Source organism: Salvelinus namaycush, chromosome 10, assembly GCF_016432855.1.
Source record: "Salvelinus namaycush isolate Seneca chromosome 10, SaNama_1.0, whole genome shotgun sequence".
NCBI classification, from domain to species: Eukaryota; Metazoa; Chordata; class Actinopteri; order Salmoniformes; family Salmonidae; genus Salvelinus; species Salvelinus namaycush.
The window spans coordinates 11,152,472-11,170,679 of record NC_052316.1 but is presented as its reverse complement, the minus strand read 5'-3'; the positions used below and the strand labels follow the sequence as shown (position 1 = coordinate 11,170,679).

The 18,208-nt window shown below is 43.4% G+C and overlaps 1 long non-coding RNA gene across 2 annotated transcripts in view; it reads right to left on the bottom strand.

Moving 5' to 3' along the window:
* LOC120054670 overlaps window positions 1-18,208 on the bottom strand; it is a 101,504-nt gene that overhangs the window by 46,781 nt on the left and 36,515 nt on the right. Inside the window, exons 2-3 of one of the 2 annotated variants that reach the window (XR_005477624.1) lie at window positions 8,586-8,690; window positions 6,990-7,128 (exon numbers count right to left, since the gene is read on the bottom strand). This is a non-coding gene — a long non-coding RNA (uncharacterized LOC120054670). The remainder of the gene's footprint in view (window positions 1-6,989; window positions 7,129-8,585; window positions 8,691-18,208) is intronic. The other variant, XR_005477625.1, reaches the window with a different exon arrangement.

The following is an 18,208-nucleotide window of genomic DNA, read 5'->3' as shown; positions in this document are numbered from 1 at the left end:
TGATCATTCTCGTTCTTCTGAGTCAGGAAGAGGTAAAAGAAGGGGAGGAGGATGAGGCCGTGGACAAAATGCCCGACCAGAACAGTGATGGTGTACCAGCCCAGCTTCTTTCCAAGAGTAGATGTGTCCTGCATGTCCAGGATTTTTCCAGCTACGAGAAATATGATCCCAAATGGAAAATATCTGTCCGGAAATGAAAAAAGGAAGAACTGTGTTTCACTGTTGTTCAATAAACACCTCCAAAGACTTTCTATACAACCTACAAGTAACTGCCAAAATAAAGGAAACACCAACATAAAGTGTCTTAATTAATAGGGAGTTGGGCCACAACGAGCAAGAATGTTGATGGTTGTGGAAAAGGTGCCACTCCAGAATCATAGGTGTTAAATTTGGTTGAGATCTGGTGACTAAGACAGCCATTGCATATGGTTTACATCATTTTCATGCTCATGAAACCATTCCTTGATCACCCGTGCCCTGTGGATGTGAGCATTGTCATCCTATGGGGGCTTAGCCATGTAATAGCCAAAATAATGGTCTGCCCAGCATTTTTATACATGACCCTAAGCATGATGGGATGTTAATTGCTTTAAATAACTCGGAAACCACACCTGTGTTGAAGCACCTGCTTTCAATAAACTGTATCCCTCATTTACTCAAGAGTTTCCATTATTTTTGGCAGTTACCTGTAGCTCTCCTCAGCCTGACTTGATCTGTTTCCTGTTAAACTGTTCACAGGTGTGCCATCCAGTTTATGCCCAAGCGCAGGTTTTTCAGCTACTAAAAATTTAAAAAATGCTCGCAAGAGTGTGAGGAAGTTCAGCATGCTCAAGAATGATCAGAGGGCAGGAAAGTGGCTGTTTAGTATGAGGCTTCCTCATTTGCCACTCGACCTGTCTGTCTCCAACAGACTTGTATAATTGGTTCTTCGAGCTACATAGAGATTCTGGTAAATCCCACTTGTGAGATATCTCACTCATAATATCAGAGATCCGGGGTTACACAAGTAAGCTTATGTGTTGGGAAACATCTCAGGGCCCGTATTCACAAAGCATCTTCAAAAAGGTCCTAAGAATCCTGTTAAAACCTGTTTTAAGACAACAACACAGTCTGAACCATGAGTAAAATCCACTCATAAAAGTTTCTCAGCTGGTAATCACGACAGTTTGAGGTACCGCAAGTTATGGAGATGGCGCCTATTGACAATGTTGCAAATTATGGGGACTAAACAATTGCAATGAGGCATCGCCAGCTGTGCACGGTTCAAATGTTGCAATGATAAAATGTTTGATATCATTTTGGCCTGACACGATCACTTTGCCTACTCTTAATTCTTGGCTAATATATTGGCATGGATAACCCTTTTTCTAAAAGCAATTCTGATGGTTGTTAAAAGCGGAATTTTGATAATTATACTGTTATATCAACACACTCGTCACTCCCGTTTAACAACTCCAAATCGCTTTGGTACAGTTGGCATCAAACACAAAGTTAACATAGGCCCTAGATGCCTTCAATTGCCCAATTTACAGGCATGCCCAATTTTAGCATTTTTTTTTACAACGTGATATTGCGCTTAGGGTTGCAAAGTGAGGGTATATTACTGGAACCGTTCTAATTTTACCAGTAAACTACCATAATTTTGGTATCTTTCAAGGATTTTATGTAATCTCTCACAAGACACCTAGTGGCCTTTTTAGGGTACTTCAGATTATCACAGGTGTCTGTAATTATCTCTGGCCCCCGTCAAACTGGTGGCAGTTGTGAAAAAAGTCAATAGTTGGACAAGTTCCGGAGGTAATTCAAAAATATTGGCATTGTTGACTACATGCTTTTTTCATTAATTACGCTATTTTCTCTTGAACTGTATGGTCTATCTACTAGAAACTGTTGGACATCATGGACACAGATATTGTAAAAAAATCACTATATATGAATACATTTTATAAAAGTTATTAAAGTATTAATTTCCAAAATTACTGAAGATTATGATAATTTTGGTCAATTATTGGTAGCTTTGCAACACTAAGGGTTAACTTGAAATAACATGATGTACTGTAGGTTATTTGGCATATCATGTGAAATCATTTTCAAAACCGCTAGAGATACTGTTGCATGTAGGTCTAGACTATTTATGATCATATAGTAATAGCAAAACAGTCTTTGATCAACTCCAAAGCAACTGCATGTGGCGCAGGAACCACTGACTCGCTGCATTTTCCTATTATCAGGACACCTGCTGGTAACTCTTAAATGGTTATGACAGCTCATGAGGTGTCCTAAATATCTGTTGACTAGGTCTGACTCTTATGACTAAAGAGGCTTCATGCATAGCTTTTATTTTTACCCATAAGAGTCGGAGGAAAATGTATCTATTCCAATTTCCTACTCTAAGAAGCTTTGTGGATATGGAACCAGAGATGAAACAATGCTCCTACGAATGTTCTTACAATGAATTTAGCCTTAAGGAAACCAGGCCCAGGTATTTCTCCCAATGCAAAGTTTTAATTATTGACGTTTTTTCCCCAAAGGGAAATAGGCCGAAAGTATAAAAGCAAAGCTACAACCAGAAATTGTCTTCACTATAGTTAATCTATATTTATTTGGAGGACTCTGAGGAAGTCGTCAGAGTCCACTTGGGCTCCCGAGGGGCGCAGCGGTCTAAGGTACTGTATCTCAGTGCTAGAGGCGTCACTACAGTCCCTGGTTCGATTCCAGGCTGTATCACAACCGGCCTTGATTGGGAGTCCCATAGGGCGGCGCAATATTGGCCCAGCATTTTCCAGGTTTGGCTGGGGTAGGCCGTCATTGTAAATAAGAATTTGTTCTTAACTGACTTGCCTAGTTAAATAAATGTTAAAAAAACATTTTTTTAATAAAAGGTGAAAGCGCTTTCCATATCTGCAAAACTGACGCTCACGTTTTATACACGTTTTACTGTACAAATACATAACAGCACCCACACACGTGTCAACATCAACTACTTATCATTCTGTTCCAGGGAGAATCATTCAAAAGAAAATGTTAGTTAGTATCCTTACCTGAGAATGTCTAATCACATAGTTGCATTGAAAACCTCCCAAAAAATGTTGGTCTGTTTCCAATGTTCGCTATTCCCATTGATTAGGAGAATAACATACAGTACATTGTTCTCGTCGGATATTGGATGCATTCTAGTTACTGTCCGTGTGCTTCGGCTGTACATTACTTGGGTGACATAAGAACTTCATTAGCAAATTGGCTCTTCAAACCTTGCATGACCGACTGTGGACTAGAGACATATAATGGCAGTGAAAATGTCAAGGAGGGGACTGGAGTGGAGATTGTGGTAGACTCACTGAGTCCCTTCCGTCCTCCACAGCAGCGGAAACAAAGCACAGAACCTATCGGAAGCATCCGCTTACTGGTTAACACTGGCTACCGCTCTCGCCCACACATGGAGGAGGAGGAGGGGGAAATGAGGGGAGAAAGAAGGAGGAAGGATGATTGTTAAGCACAGTGGTGATGTGGAGCAGGGTTGGGGATTTTGCCACAGAGATTTAATGAGCAAGCTCCCGGCAGAACCACCACGACGCATGGTCTATTCAAACAAGCTGCACTCGTAACAGAACAAGAGGGAGGTGCTTGCACAACACACACTTGTATTGCTCCTGATGGTCAAACAATGTGCAAACACCTTTTCGTGTCAAAACAGTGGCTCAATACTCGCTGTGTGTTATACAGCTGTAACACAAGCCTTGCAAAAAATGTTTTATAAATAAATGTGCAATTAGGATTGTGCATGCAATCGTAATTGCACCGCAGGCAGGCACACTGCTACCACTAAGACAGAGAACGCATCACAACCCTTTATAGTGCACTAGTTTTGACCAGGGCTCATATAGGGACTAGGGTGCCATTTGGGACTCAGCCAGACAAAACACTAACGACTGCATATAGAAACAGCTCACAACTGTGATTCTGTTCAGTAGTCATTTAAAATGTGGCACAAACTAGATATTTTTCCATGCAAGTCAATTGCTTGTTTTAAACCGAATCATTCAATTCATTGTTCACAGAATAATATATTAGATAAAACACCCAGAAAACAGAACAAATGAATGTTACGGTGACCCTAATTCCTAACCTTTAAAACCTACCAGGACCTTTTTAGGAACCAAGGACAATTAGCTGGCGACACATGGGTGGGCGTGGGTGTTGGCGAGGGGGGGCAGAAGGCTACACAGCGATAGCTCTGCCAAGTAGTGCCAACAGCTGCAGAGAGGCTGGCTGTGATAACCGTGTGTGTGTGTGTGTGTGTGTGTGTGTGTGTGTGTGTGTGTGTGTGTGTGTGTGTGTGTGTGTGTGTGTGTGTGTGTGTGTGTGTGTGTGTGCGCACGCGCGCGCGAGAGCGAGAGAGAGAATGACAAACCACATTCCCTCCACTCTGCTGCGACACTGTCAGTAGAAGTGTGTGACCCAGAGACCGGTGCAACCATATAAGGAGAGAGGAGGAAATTAGACCAGGAAGTGGGAAGTCCTGCTTGTGTGGAGCCACGTGGTTTCCAGTATTCTGATGCGGTCACTGACAAACATGGGCCAACACACACACACAGCAAATAACTGCATCTGAACACCACACATAGCTTACAACTGCCAATAAAAACATTGCGCTAAAGTCAATTGCAAGAACAAGACAGTGGGGAAATTAGGCGAGCCTGGTGTGGTGTTCCCCTCAACCTTGGACAACCGTTTGGGCAATCAGGTTAATTAGTGCATTTCCAATAATGACACTAAGCACTGTGTTGCAATCTCAACAGTACTGCCATGGCGTACAATGTCCGCAATAATTGTAATGCTCACACGATGACGTGTGTGTGTGTGTGCACGCTCGCCTGTCTGTCTGGCAGTCAGTCTGTGTATGCGAGTGCCTACTGTATGTGCGTGTCTGTGTGCACGTGTACACACACAAATATGCATACGGAGCCAGACACGCACTGTATGCCTGGCTTGGCCTGTCCGTGGTTTGGCTGGAACATAGCAGGGGGCCAGCGTGGCTGGGCTGTGCTCTATAGACGCCTTGTGCATGCAGAGATGACACAGACCAGTCAAGGCAGCCACTGACGTCTCCAATCCCAGAGTCGACGCACCACGGCTGGGCACCCAGCCACCCCGCCTGCACCCTGCTCCAGCACTGACTCCATGCAGCAGACCTTGAGACGGACATACAGTACAGTACTAGATGGCCCAGGGTCTACTGACAATAAAATGGGACACTACCAGTTCAGTATCTCTTCCTTGTCTACGGTCTTAGTCTTATCACAAGGGCTACAGCATTGGCTGCCATTCATTGACTCAAGTCTTTATCCAGGCTTAGGCATAGTTCTAGACGCAACAATTCCGGAAATGTATTTAGACTGAATACAACATGAATTGGGGTTCATTATCTGTATTTTGCAGAAGGGTCAACTATGTTTTTGAAAGAGGTACATTCAATTTCCCATTCATTCATTCCCTGAATTACACAGTTGAAGTGAATGGAGCATATCCTGTCCTTCAAATGGGCATTGCCGATGTGGACGTGATAGGTTGCTAAGGAAAATAGGAAATGTCCGTGCTGCTGAATGTCACAGTAAAGATGTCAGGAATCAGGATTGTGTATGCCACAGTTTGTTCCTCAGAAGGGAGGCTTGTGTTTGTAAAAGTCAACAAGCTGATAAGATAAGACCTCAGGCCCAGTTCAACCGACTGGCTGCTGGCTTGTTGGCTGCGTTTCTGAGTCAGACAGAGCACTCGTATCATGCTGTGAGAATGTAGGCCTACATTTGAATGGATTAAATCAACAAAACTATATTTGACACCATTTCATTTCTATTCAACAATGCTTCTTTCTTACTTGTTCATTATTCAGTTATTAGGGCACTTGTCAATACGGTTTTGCAAGGTGGTATCTGTTCTGCTATGTTTGCAGGTGTATGCATGTTCAGGCATGGTGTGTGGGGGTTGCTTTGCCAGCATCATTGTAAGTGAACCAGACAGAAAAAACAACATTGACCTTCAAAAGGTAACCTTTTCGCACAGTAAATAATCCACATTGGTCAACCTCAAGTTGAGTCACAATAGAAAACCTCATGGAATCCCTCTCTCTTTGCTGTCCGGGTAAAATATCATCACATTTGAGATCATATTCAGAGATGAGCCGGCAGGCAAAGCCCACTCACAGCGTCACTCACAGACCGCGCTAGAATCTTCCTCTACGGTGCAGCTGTAGTCAACCACACACACACACACCACACACACACCCATACTCTCTCACTCTCTCTCCTTCTCCCACGCACAAAGTGCCCTCTGGGGGCCGTATAACTTTTGAGATTATAGACACCCCCCTTCACACTACCACCCCCGCTAATTGTTCTCTTTGACGTACACAGGCGTGCTGGGGTGTGAGGATGACACACAGGCACACACAACACAGGCTATGCCTAATACCATTGTATTATCACTGTTGAAATCATTGTGTGATTCTGCTTGTGTTCTCAGCCATCTGCTAACACCGTCCTGCTTACAGGCGCAGTACTTCACTCAGTATAGTGCTGAAATAAAGCAATGAACCATCTTTGTAGCTTTCTACTGCGTACAATTACTTCTGCACAAGTGACACCTGCACTACAACAGAAATGTAGTAGAAACATTCGATTCATGTATTAACAGCAGCAGAGGTCAACTGAAAAAAATGGTGTTTTGTCCTTACAATTTGCACTTGCAACCCTGCACCCAAAGAGAGCATGCTAATCATTTAGCGACACATTAGCAATCAATCAGTCCAAATCCAATGAATACCCAGGGATCACATATGCTAATTAGCTTGACAGCTAATCCTTGTACAGCGTACAGGTTGTGCACGGTCCAAACCAATGACTAAAAAAACAAACAAGTCTCAGCTGTCTTCATCTCCTCAGTGGCTGACTTAAATCAGGGGGGGGGGGGGGGGCGAGCCAAAAGACACTCACTCTGATCATGCCTCTCTCTGTCGTTGCTCATCATGCTGTCCCGCGTGCTCTCTGGCTCTCCGACGTGTCACCTTCCACCAGGCCAGAGGTTTACAGGTAAACACAGCCTGTGCAACGCTGATATGGATCCTGACTGCACCTGATGGAGGGAATTTATATTAATGAAGACACATATAGACATACTGTGCATACTGTAAATATATATATATATATTTAAAACAATAAAACAATATGGCCATGATGAACACGCAACAATCAATGAGAAAAAAATACACAACTACACACACGCCAAGAAATCAGAAATTACCGTGCAATAAAAACAGTTCTGTACTGTAAAAACAGTTCTGTACTGAGTTACTGTACTGTACTGTAAAAATGGCAAAAAGCAGTATAGAAAAGCCTTATACTTGACAGTTTACACACAGAGATAAATAACGGCGTGTCACAATTTCGATTTTTACTGCCATAAAAAAGGGAACATACCTGTACGTGGATATATTGGAGCCAGGCCTAATAGCAGGTAATAATATGATGTTTTTACAACACATTGTAGGCACACACGTGTCCCGTCCCAATTTATAAAATCCATTGATTATAATAAATTGGGGGGGGGTGCTTATATTTGTCCTGTTACACACTTGTAATATGTGTCTTGCATATCCCAACTCCCCCTGAGACACCCCCAGGGAGTAGGGTAACAGCCAGGGTCACCATTGTACAGCACCGCTGGAAGAATTATGGTTAAGTGCCTTGGTCCAGGGCACAGGGACAGATTTTTCACCTTGTGGGCTCTGTAATTCGAACGATCGACCGACCTTTCAGTTACTGTCCCAATGCTCTAACCTCGAGGCTCCCTGGGGACAGCTCACGAGAACCGGGGCTAGGGTGACAATGTCAGCCGAATGCCAGTGTGGAAATAGGAATGCAACATGAGCGATAAGGGAGGAAGAAAACGTCTCAGCATACAGCGGCTCTTGCCTAAGAACAACAACCACCGATAGAGAGAGAGAGGGAAAGCCCAACTGAGGCAGGCTCGGGGCTGGTGTGTATGTGGTCTTTCACGTGTGATATGATGAAAACTCACTTCTACACACAGACACACACACACATATTATGCAATTCTTAAAATGCATTGGATAGGCAGAGGTTTGTTGCCAGGGTAACAACTCTCAGCTGCCCAGAACACTCTCTCTCTGGTATAGTGAAGGGGTGATTAAAGCCACTAACTGAATTCAAATTGCGGCCATGTCTCCCATTCATATCCATTCCTTTTCCTGGTTCATATGAACCGGTTGACTTATAGGTTAACACTGGCTGCTCATCCAAACTGACCACAGATCAGCCTTACCCCCAGGGGCCCAGCAGGTCACAGAAGTCAATGGTCATTTGAACTGACTGTAGGAGTAAGAGTCATGCATGACCTGGAGGTACTTGGCATCCTGACTCTCTTGCACTATTTTTCTACCATTCTCAAATGTTTTCCTCTCTCCCCTGCTTTCTGCATCTCCCTCACCATCTTACTCAATCTGTATCTCTCTCTGCCCCAGGTGTGACTCTCTCTCTCTCTCTCATCCACACAAACACACACACACCCACCTCCTCTTCTCTGAGTATGACAGTGAGCGGATGATGACGCCAGCAGCTCCGACCCAAAGTCCCTCTCTGATGTCATCAATGCTGGACAGAAGCGTTATCTGCAACCTCATGTATAGACACACACACACAACTTTAATGAACACACAGGCACGCATGTATACACACACACACACACACACACACACACACACACACACACACACACACACACACACACACACACACACACACACACACACACACACACCATCCAGCTCACGTGCCAGCCACCATCAGTACTGTATTACCTTGGGGAAATACAGTACTGATAATAATGTCATTGTAACTAGCATTTATGATGAAAGAATGAGCCCAACATGAAAAAGTGCCATCTGAAACAGATACCAGATAATACGTAGAAGAAACGGTGAGCTACAACACAATAATACTATGGCTCCCTCTTGGTCAGCTGGGACCTTTACGGCTTTCTCTTAGTTGAGTCACTGTGCACTCGAGTCTGAAAAGACGTCAGCGGCTGTGAGTAAATTCCTATCGGCAAAATTGTGGCCCTGAATCACCGATATTACAACTGTATTGTAGCTCAGGATCTGTTATACCCCCGTATTGTGGGCACGGAGTGATTCAACAGCAATCGAACAGACACAGTGTACATTTGAGTGTGTCTTCAGGCTTGAGAGGAGGCACTGAGGCAGTGATATTGACTTGTAATGATCTGAGGGAGGGGGACTGTATTGACATGGGCTAGTAATAGAAGTTGAGCACTTAAGATGGGGAGATGGGGAGGGAGAGAGAGAGAGAGGGAGGGAAACAGAAAGAGAGGGAGGGCTGTGGAGGGAAAAGGTTGAAGAGTGTGTGTCTTTTCTGCCGCTCTGAACTGGCGGGAAGGGAGCGAGAGAGAGGGCGAGGGAGATCGAGACTGAGCCAAATTGGAAGTAACCCTTAAACAACAATATTCTTCAAGAGGTACTTGGAGACCACTAAATCAATCAAATCAATCAAATGTATTTATAAAGCCCTTCTTACATCAGCCGATGTCACAAAGTGCTGTGATATTTACTACTACTCATATTTACTACTACTGTAAAACGTATTTACCACTGCATTTTAAACAAATAGGAGAATAGTTGAAATTGGCATTATTTAGGAGACCCTCCAAAAGTTTGAATTATGTTGCATTTAGGGGAGCTAATGTCTCATTCAGGGGAGCTGAGCCCCCCTGGCTCCCTTGTCATTTGCACCATGGTCTGAAGACTCTACACTTTCTCTGCACACTTTGAGTTGAGTTGAATTGTATATTTTGAGTTGAGATTGTTAATTTACTATAAATTGTTAATTTAACATAGCCCTTACATTTCCAAAAGATTTTTGATTGCAATGAAGCGCTCATTGATTCATTGCACACATAGAAAAAAAATTACCTTCTATCCACTTTCTGATTCTGTCAGACCAAGACAGTGTGATTTCCAGCATACAGACCATGGAAATCCCCTCAGCCTCAAGGTGCAAGGTGTTTATATTTAAAAGAAGGGCGAGTAGATCTGGACAGATGTTTAGCTCCACGGTTTGAGTCAAAAAGGGAGAGTTACTTAAAGTCCCAATGCCATTTACTGGAACCCCCCCCCCCCCCCCCCCCCACCCACTATAAGAACGACCACGAGATGATGCTTGACAGGTGCGAAAACAGAGCAAGGGACTTCTGTTGTGTGATAATAATCTCATTAGAGATGCTATCACTGGAGTAGCAGTTAGCGTTAGTAAAGGACTAGAGCAGGCTCGTTTTACGAGTCGGCCAACGGCCAGGAGGCTAGAGGTTATAGGTTAGGTGGACCAGTAGCCAGAAGGTTACTGGTTCAAGCCCCGGACATTACAAATCATCCTATTTACACACACACTCCATGACTTCTGCAACTGGACTATTATTGCACAATCTATTGCAAAATACCCATATCCTACTTCAATTCTTTTGTGTCTTCTTCTATTATATTTTTGCTACATTTGTATCCTCTTTTTTTTTCCATTGAGCTTTTATTGTTTTTTACTCTTTTATTCACTTAAAGTGAAGCTCTATAACTTTTTTATAATTTCAGCCAGTAGTTTTGAAAGGGGTGCGCACCATTTTACAAGATGGCGCCGAAGAACATGGCTGACGTTTTACATTCTCCCAACCAATTGTGCTATTTTGTTGGTTTTGTAACTTATTTTTTAACGTATTGTGTACATAATGTTGCTGTTACTGTCTCTTATGACCGGAAAGAACTTATGGACATCAGAACAGTAATTACTCACCGCGGACTGGAAGAAATGTTTTCCTTTAACGAGTCCGATGAGAAGGATATCCTGCTTTCACTGGGACAGGCCCAGATCCACGCCTTTTGCGTGAAGAAAAGACGCAGGAAAAGGGGCCGCAGATCGGGCAGCCTTCTGAGAATCCACAGGCGAGCGAGTAAACTCCTACTGCCATCCGTTCTTCTTGCAAATGTTCAATCATTGGAAAATAAAATTGATGACCTACGATTAAGATTATCCTACCAACGGGACATCAAAAACTGTAACATCTTATGTTTCACAGAGATATGGCTGAACGACGATACAGACAATATAGAGCTAGCGGGATTTTCCATGCACCGGCAGAACAGAGACGCTACCTCTGGTAAGACGAGGGGTGGGGGTGTCTTTTTGTCAATAACAGCTGGTGCGCGAGGTCTAATATTGAAGAAGTCTCGAGGTATTGCTCGCCTGAGGTAGAGTACCTTACGATAAGCTGAAGACCACACTATCTACCAAGAGAGTTCTCATCTATATTATTCGTAGCCGTCTATTTACCACCACAGAACGAAGCTGGCACTAAGACCGCTCTCAACCAACTCTATAAGGCCATAACCAAAGAAGAAAATGCTCACCCAGAAGCGGCGCTCCTAGTGGCCGGGGACTTTAATGCAGGCAAACTTAAATCAGTTTTACCACATTTTTACCAGCATGTCACATGTGCAACCAGAGAAAAAAAAATCCTAGACCACCTTTACACCACCACACATACAAAGCTCTCCTCCGCCCTCCATTTGGCAAATCTGACCATAATTCTATCCTCCTGATTCCTGCTTACAAGCGAAAACAAAAGCAGGAAGTACCAGTGACTCGCTCAATACGGAAGTGGTTAGATGTGGATGGTACACTACAGGACTGTTTTGCTAGCACAGACTGGAATATGTTCAGGGATTCCTCCAATGGCATTGAGGAGTACACCACCTCATCGACGTGCATCGACAACGTCGTCCCCACAGTGACTGTACGTACATGCACGAGAGCATCAGCTGTTCTGGATGACTGTGTGATAATCCTCTCGGTAGTCAATGTCAACAAAACCTATAAACAGGTCAACATTCACAAAGCCGCTGGGCCACCAGGACGTGTACTCTAAAGCATGCGCGGACCAACTGTCAAGTGTCTTCACTGACATTTTCAACCTCTCCCTGACTGAGTCTATAATACCTACATGTTTCAAGCAGACCACCATGATCCTTGTGCCCAAGAAGGCAAAGTTAACCTGCCTAAATGACTACCGACCTGTGGCATTCACGTCGGTAGCCATGAAGTGCTTTGAAAGGCTGGTCATGGCTCATACCAACAGCATCCTCCCGGACATCCTAGACCCACTCCAACAGATCCACACCTGCCCCAACAAATCTACAGATGATGCCATCTCAAATCACACTCCACACTGCCCTTTCTCACCTGGACTAAAGAAACACCTGTGAGAATGCTGTTCATTGACTACAGCTCAGCATTCAACACCATAGTGCCCACGAAGCTCATCAATAAGCTAAGAACTCTGGGACTAAACACCTCCCTCTGCAACTGCATCCTGGACTTCCTGACACGCCGCCCCCAGGTGGTAAGAGTAGGCAACAACACGTCTTCCACGCTGATCCTTAACACTGGGGCCCCTCAGGGGTGTGTACTTAGTCCCCTCCTGTATTCCCTGTTCACCCACGACTGCGTGGCCAAACACGACTCCAACACCATCATTAAGTTTGCTGACAACACAACAGTGGTAGGCCTGATCACCGACAACGATGAGATGGCCTATAGGGAGGTCAGAGAACTGGCAGTGTGGTGCCAGGACAACAACCTCTCCCTCAATGTGAGCAAGACAAAGGAGCTGATCGTGGACTACAGGAAAAGGTGGGCCGAACAGGCCCCGATTAACATCGACGGGTCTGTAGTGGAGCGGGTCGAGAGCTTCAAGTTCCTTGGTGTCCACATCACCAACGAACTATCATGGTCCAAACATACCAAGACAGTCGTGAAGAGGGCACGACAAAACCTTTTCCCCCTCAGGAGACTGAAAATATTTGGCATGGGTCCCCAGATCCTCAAAGGGTTCTACAGTTGCACCATCGAGAGCATCCCGACCGTTTGCATCACCGCCTGGTATGGTAACTGCTCGGCATCTGACCGCAATGTGCTACAGAGAGAGGGTAGTGCAAACGGCCCAGTACATCACTGGGGCCAAGCTTCCTGCCATCCAGAACCTATACAATAGAGGGTGTCAGAGGAAAGCCCATAGAATTGTCAGAGACACTTTAGTCACCCAGTTATAGACTGTTTTCTCTCCTACCGCACGGCAAGCGGTACCGGAGCACCAAGTATAGGACCAAAAGGCTCCTCAACAGCTTCTAACCCCAAGCCATAAGACTGCTGAACAATTAATAAAATCACCACCGGACAATTTACATTGACCCCTCCCCTTCCTTTTGTACACTGCTGCTACTCACTGTTTATTATCTATGCATAGATACTTCACTTCACCCCCACCTTCATGTACAAATTACCTAAACTAACCTGTACCCCCGCACACTGACTCGATACCGGTGCCCCCTGTATAAAGCCTTGTTATTATTATTCTTATTGTGTTACTTTTTATTTTAGTCTACTTGTTAAATATTTTCTTAACTCTTCTTGAACTGCATTGCTGTTTAAGGGCTTGTAAGTAAGCATTTCACGGTAAAGTCTACACTTGTTGTATTCGGCGCATGTGACTAATAAAGTTTGATTTGAGAGTTTGTGTTTACTCCTCGTTTTGTGTGTACTACATCATCCAATTTGTATAAGTTACGTCTTTTTTTGAGGGGGGGGAGGGTGCAATTTGTATTACATGTTACGAATCCAATTAGTACAAGTAACTAATTTGTTGTGCTTAAGATCCCCGACTGCATCTTTAATGACTTTTCTATTGCTGTTGCAGTGTCCAGAGGTGATCCTGCAAGTAAGCATTTTGTTGTGCTGGCATACTCCACGTATATTTTGTGATATGAATAATAAACAAGCTTTCACTAGAGGGCTGCTGGTTTATGATTTCAGGTACAATCCACTGCTGTGCCACTGTGCCCTTGAGAAAGGCATTTAAGCCCACAGCTAGGGTGATGCAAGAAGCAAAGTCCTGCCTCATTCCGCACACAAACTGACTGCGTCAAGTTGTATGAATCAAAAATGCATTCATTGTAAGAGAAGAATCCCTCAGCAAAATAAGACGACTGCATACTGCGGAATATACACCAAAGGGTCTTTATTCTAAACAATATTCTAACCCTTGTTAGAATAAACACACTCGGAAGTATATATTGCAGATGTGCATAATGTTCTTTGTGCATAATGTTCTTTGTTAAATATCTAACAGACAGAGTTAGAGTTAGGAGTGCAGTAGGCAAAACTAACACACAAAAGATCAAGAGGGATCGTGACATCTTGTGCTCTATGGAATGGGCAACTGTGGGTAGGTACTGACTCATTTCTCCAACGGGAGACCTTTAAACTGGGCCTGCAATCCATACTGACTAGTATTGTTGGCTACAGTTGGGTTGTACACAGTTCACTCCTTCTGTCCTCCCCCTCTCTCCCCTATACAATTGCTCTACCCTTCTGCTCTTTTTCACCCTGGCTCTCTGCAAAGAGTAGATGAGTCACACTGCCTGCCCCTGAGAGTTGTGTCCTCCTTTACACTTCATCACTGACTGAACACATGAGTGAATACACACACACACACACACACACACACACACACACACACACACACACACACACACACACACACACACACACACACACACACACACACACACACACACACACACACACACACACACACACACACACACACACACACTACCTCTTTCCGGCAATCCCCTTTCACCCTCTCTTGCCCTTTCCCTCCACATTATTCTCTCTATCCTGCCTCTCCCCTCTTTTTCCTCGACCAACACTGCTCTCCCTTTCTTTCTTTCTCTTTCGTTTCTTCTTGTTCTTTGAATGCCACACCTGCAGTCCAGTGAGACGTCCTTCTCATCAAGGTTATGGATGGGTTACGGTGTGCGTTTTATTCCCCTTAAAACACCAGCTTCAGTTGTGACTAAGAACAATAATCTGTAGCCTACTCTGTAACTTAACCTGTTTCTACTCTGTAACTTAACCTGTTTCTGTTTCTACTCTGTGCATTAGGACCTACGTGTCATTTGTACTTATTCTGTGCATTAATTGTATTGTGTACACACATCCAGATGCTCAGCTCGTTTGTGTGGTTTTGGGAGAGGTTCTCGGGACTACTCATGTGGACAGGTTGAGGTTATCGGGACAGTATTATGCCCAGTTTTAAATAATTCCATAACAAAATTAGGCTGTAATGATGAGAGCATACAACTATTGACTATGAAAGTGTGCTGTTGTCTGTCGACTTAGACAGCTTGTGTCATAAAGCAGGTTGGATCATTTGCATACAGGGAGGGACCGGGGAATCTGGTCACAATGCAGACGCAGTGGGCGGATAAGAGACACATTTTGTTACCATGTGTAGACGCAACAAATCTCGATCACATACTGATCGGATGACGTCAACCACATGTTAACGTAAGGTGTAACCACGGCTTCTGAAGCTTCTGCACTAATTAAAGGCCAAAGGTGAGGAAGTGTTACCTTTGAACTCCTGTAAATGGATGATGATTCAGGTGGAGAATTCTCGCTCCAAAACACTACCCTGTCCTATAGCTAATTGAGGTCTTCTTCATTCAAGAGCATTTCAGAGAACCATGTCAATCTAGTTTTATGAATGACAAGAAAAATAGTAATTGATTGCATAGATGTAACACATTTCACTGGGTCTCAAAGCACTTTACCTTGCAGCAGAGGAACTATCCTTGTTCACTACAAAGGCACGCCATTTTTAACATTTGAAATATCTAATTCTGTTTCCTACTGCATATGGGTGTGCATTGTGATCTTTCAGGGAGGCCAACATTTGTAGTGATTATCTAATGTCAAATAAAGGGAGAGGAGGTTGAGATTGTTTGACTTGCACACATTCTGTTCTGATATTGATCACATGATGGGGGCAATGACTTCATTCTACATCCTGGATTGTTTGCTCTTAGTAGCCTATAAAAGGAGACAGTGATAAATGCTAATTATCAATCCATTAAAGACACATTAGCTTGGAGTCCTATGAGAAAGAACAGGCAAAGGGAAACTGGGAGACACTAGATTGTTTTGAAAAGAGCAAAATATGTCAAACCAACCAGTGTCTGTGGTGTATCACAGCTACTTTAAGCAACATAACTTAATCATGAATAAGGAAGAGAGAGTAAAATGTGAATTGCTTAGCTATATAAATAGGACAGGGAAACACAAGTTAAGTATTTTAATTCATTATTCATTGCACTTACAGAAAATAAGCACCATTATCACAGCAAAATTAGCATCACCATTCAATTGGGCACTCCGTACCACCACACACAACAAGTCTCTCAGAAGACAGCATAAGGTTTTTCAACAGAAGAGTCTGCAACTCCCATCAAGACAGACCAGCATTTCTCACACTTTTAGAAGTTTATTCACCATCATTTAGTCTAAGGGGTTTTCACACCTCTGCCCTGGAAGAGGCCAACACAACCGTTCACACACCACATCCAAACCCCTTCTAACCACCTTCTCCCTGAGCCCCTACTCTGACCTCTCTGGCACCCCCCCACCAGCTGCCCAGGTGTAAACATTTTGCACCTCTTCGCTCACAGAAGAATTTACCAGGGGAGACATTACTATTTACTCGGCCTGGGAAAACCCAACTGTAGTTTAACTGAACTTACAAAGGCAAAACAATATTGTCTGAAACAACAGATTGACAACAACTTGAAAGAAAAGTGACTTTAACTGAAATAATCTAAATGCCTCATTCCATTTTGTATGTTAGGCATTTAGCAGTAGCTCTTGTGCAGGGGTCATTTAGCTTGTATGAAAACAGGTCTGCTATTAATGCATTGGCTAAATCCAGCATTTTTTAAAAAGTAGAATGGTTCTAGACGCGCAAGTGATTAACACAAGGAGTAAATTCAACATTAGGCAACCACGTATGTGTGGATTAGCTTGAAGGAAACAACTAGCGAATTAGCGTTAGCACTGATTAGCATTAGCATTAATATGCTCATTAGGTGATGAAATATAGGTGACTCTGACACTCTTGAATCCACTAAGGTTAAAGGCAGTAGAAATCCAATTGAGCCTCAAGGAGGGTACGCTAGCCATGCTACAAGGCCCAGGAGTTACACTAGCTAACATGCTGTTTGCACTGGAAAACTGTGAAGAGAAGTTAGGAAACTAGCCAGACCAGTCATCGCGGAGGGTTGTGTACTTGTGAATATTTTTCATAATTCATAGACATTGTTACTTTTTTCAAACGCTGAAAATCCAGTGTTTCTATATCAAAGGGTTTTGTTATATTTTATATTCTGTTATGTATATAAAGTGTAATATTGGGATGCAAACTCAAAATTGAATACATTTCAACTCTATATCTGACATGGTACAGGTGTCTTTTATTTAAAGCCCATAACCATGCGTGTGAGGTGTATACTTTTGTTTTAAAGTAGATTTGTTTAAGACTACCAAGAAACCCTGATTGTGACCCTGATTTAGCCCACTGCAGTAAAAGGTTAGGAGCTAGTAACTTAAGCATTTTGCTGCACCCGCTATAACATCTGCTAAACTGTGTACGTGGCCAATAAACTTTGATTTGATTAGATTTCTAAGGTTACATATATTAATATGGGCTATTCTTAGCCCTTTTCTTGGTAGCTTATCATAGATAGACATAATATGGAGAAAAATATATATATTTGTGTGTGTGTGTGTGTGTGTGTGTGTGTGTGTGTGTGTGTGTGTGTGTGTGTGTGTGTGTGTGTGTGTGTGTGTGTGTGTGTGTGTGTGTGTGTGATGTTGGCCTTAAGCTACTGACCCTGTGGCTTGGCTCTCTCATTCGTCCCAGGCTTTTGGGAGGGAGGGTGGACAATGAGCCGGATGTAAGCAATGTTCCCATGAACGCATAAGAATGCATATTCCTACTGTATGCATTCAACCTCCATTCATCTATGCCATAAGTGACACCAACAACACCCAAATGACACCATTCTAATTTCCTGACAATGAGCTACGCAATGACTAAAAAGTGAAGTGGCTACATGTATTGCATCGGCTATCAAAGCCATCGTTGGTGAGATAATTTACTGAATATATAGGGGGCATGTAAGGACTAACATCGGACTAATACACAGAAAAAAAAGTCAGCTAGTAACATTAAAGAG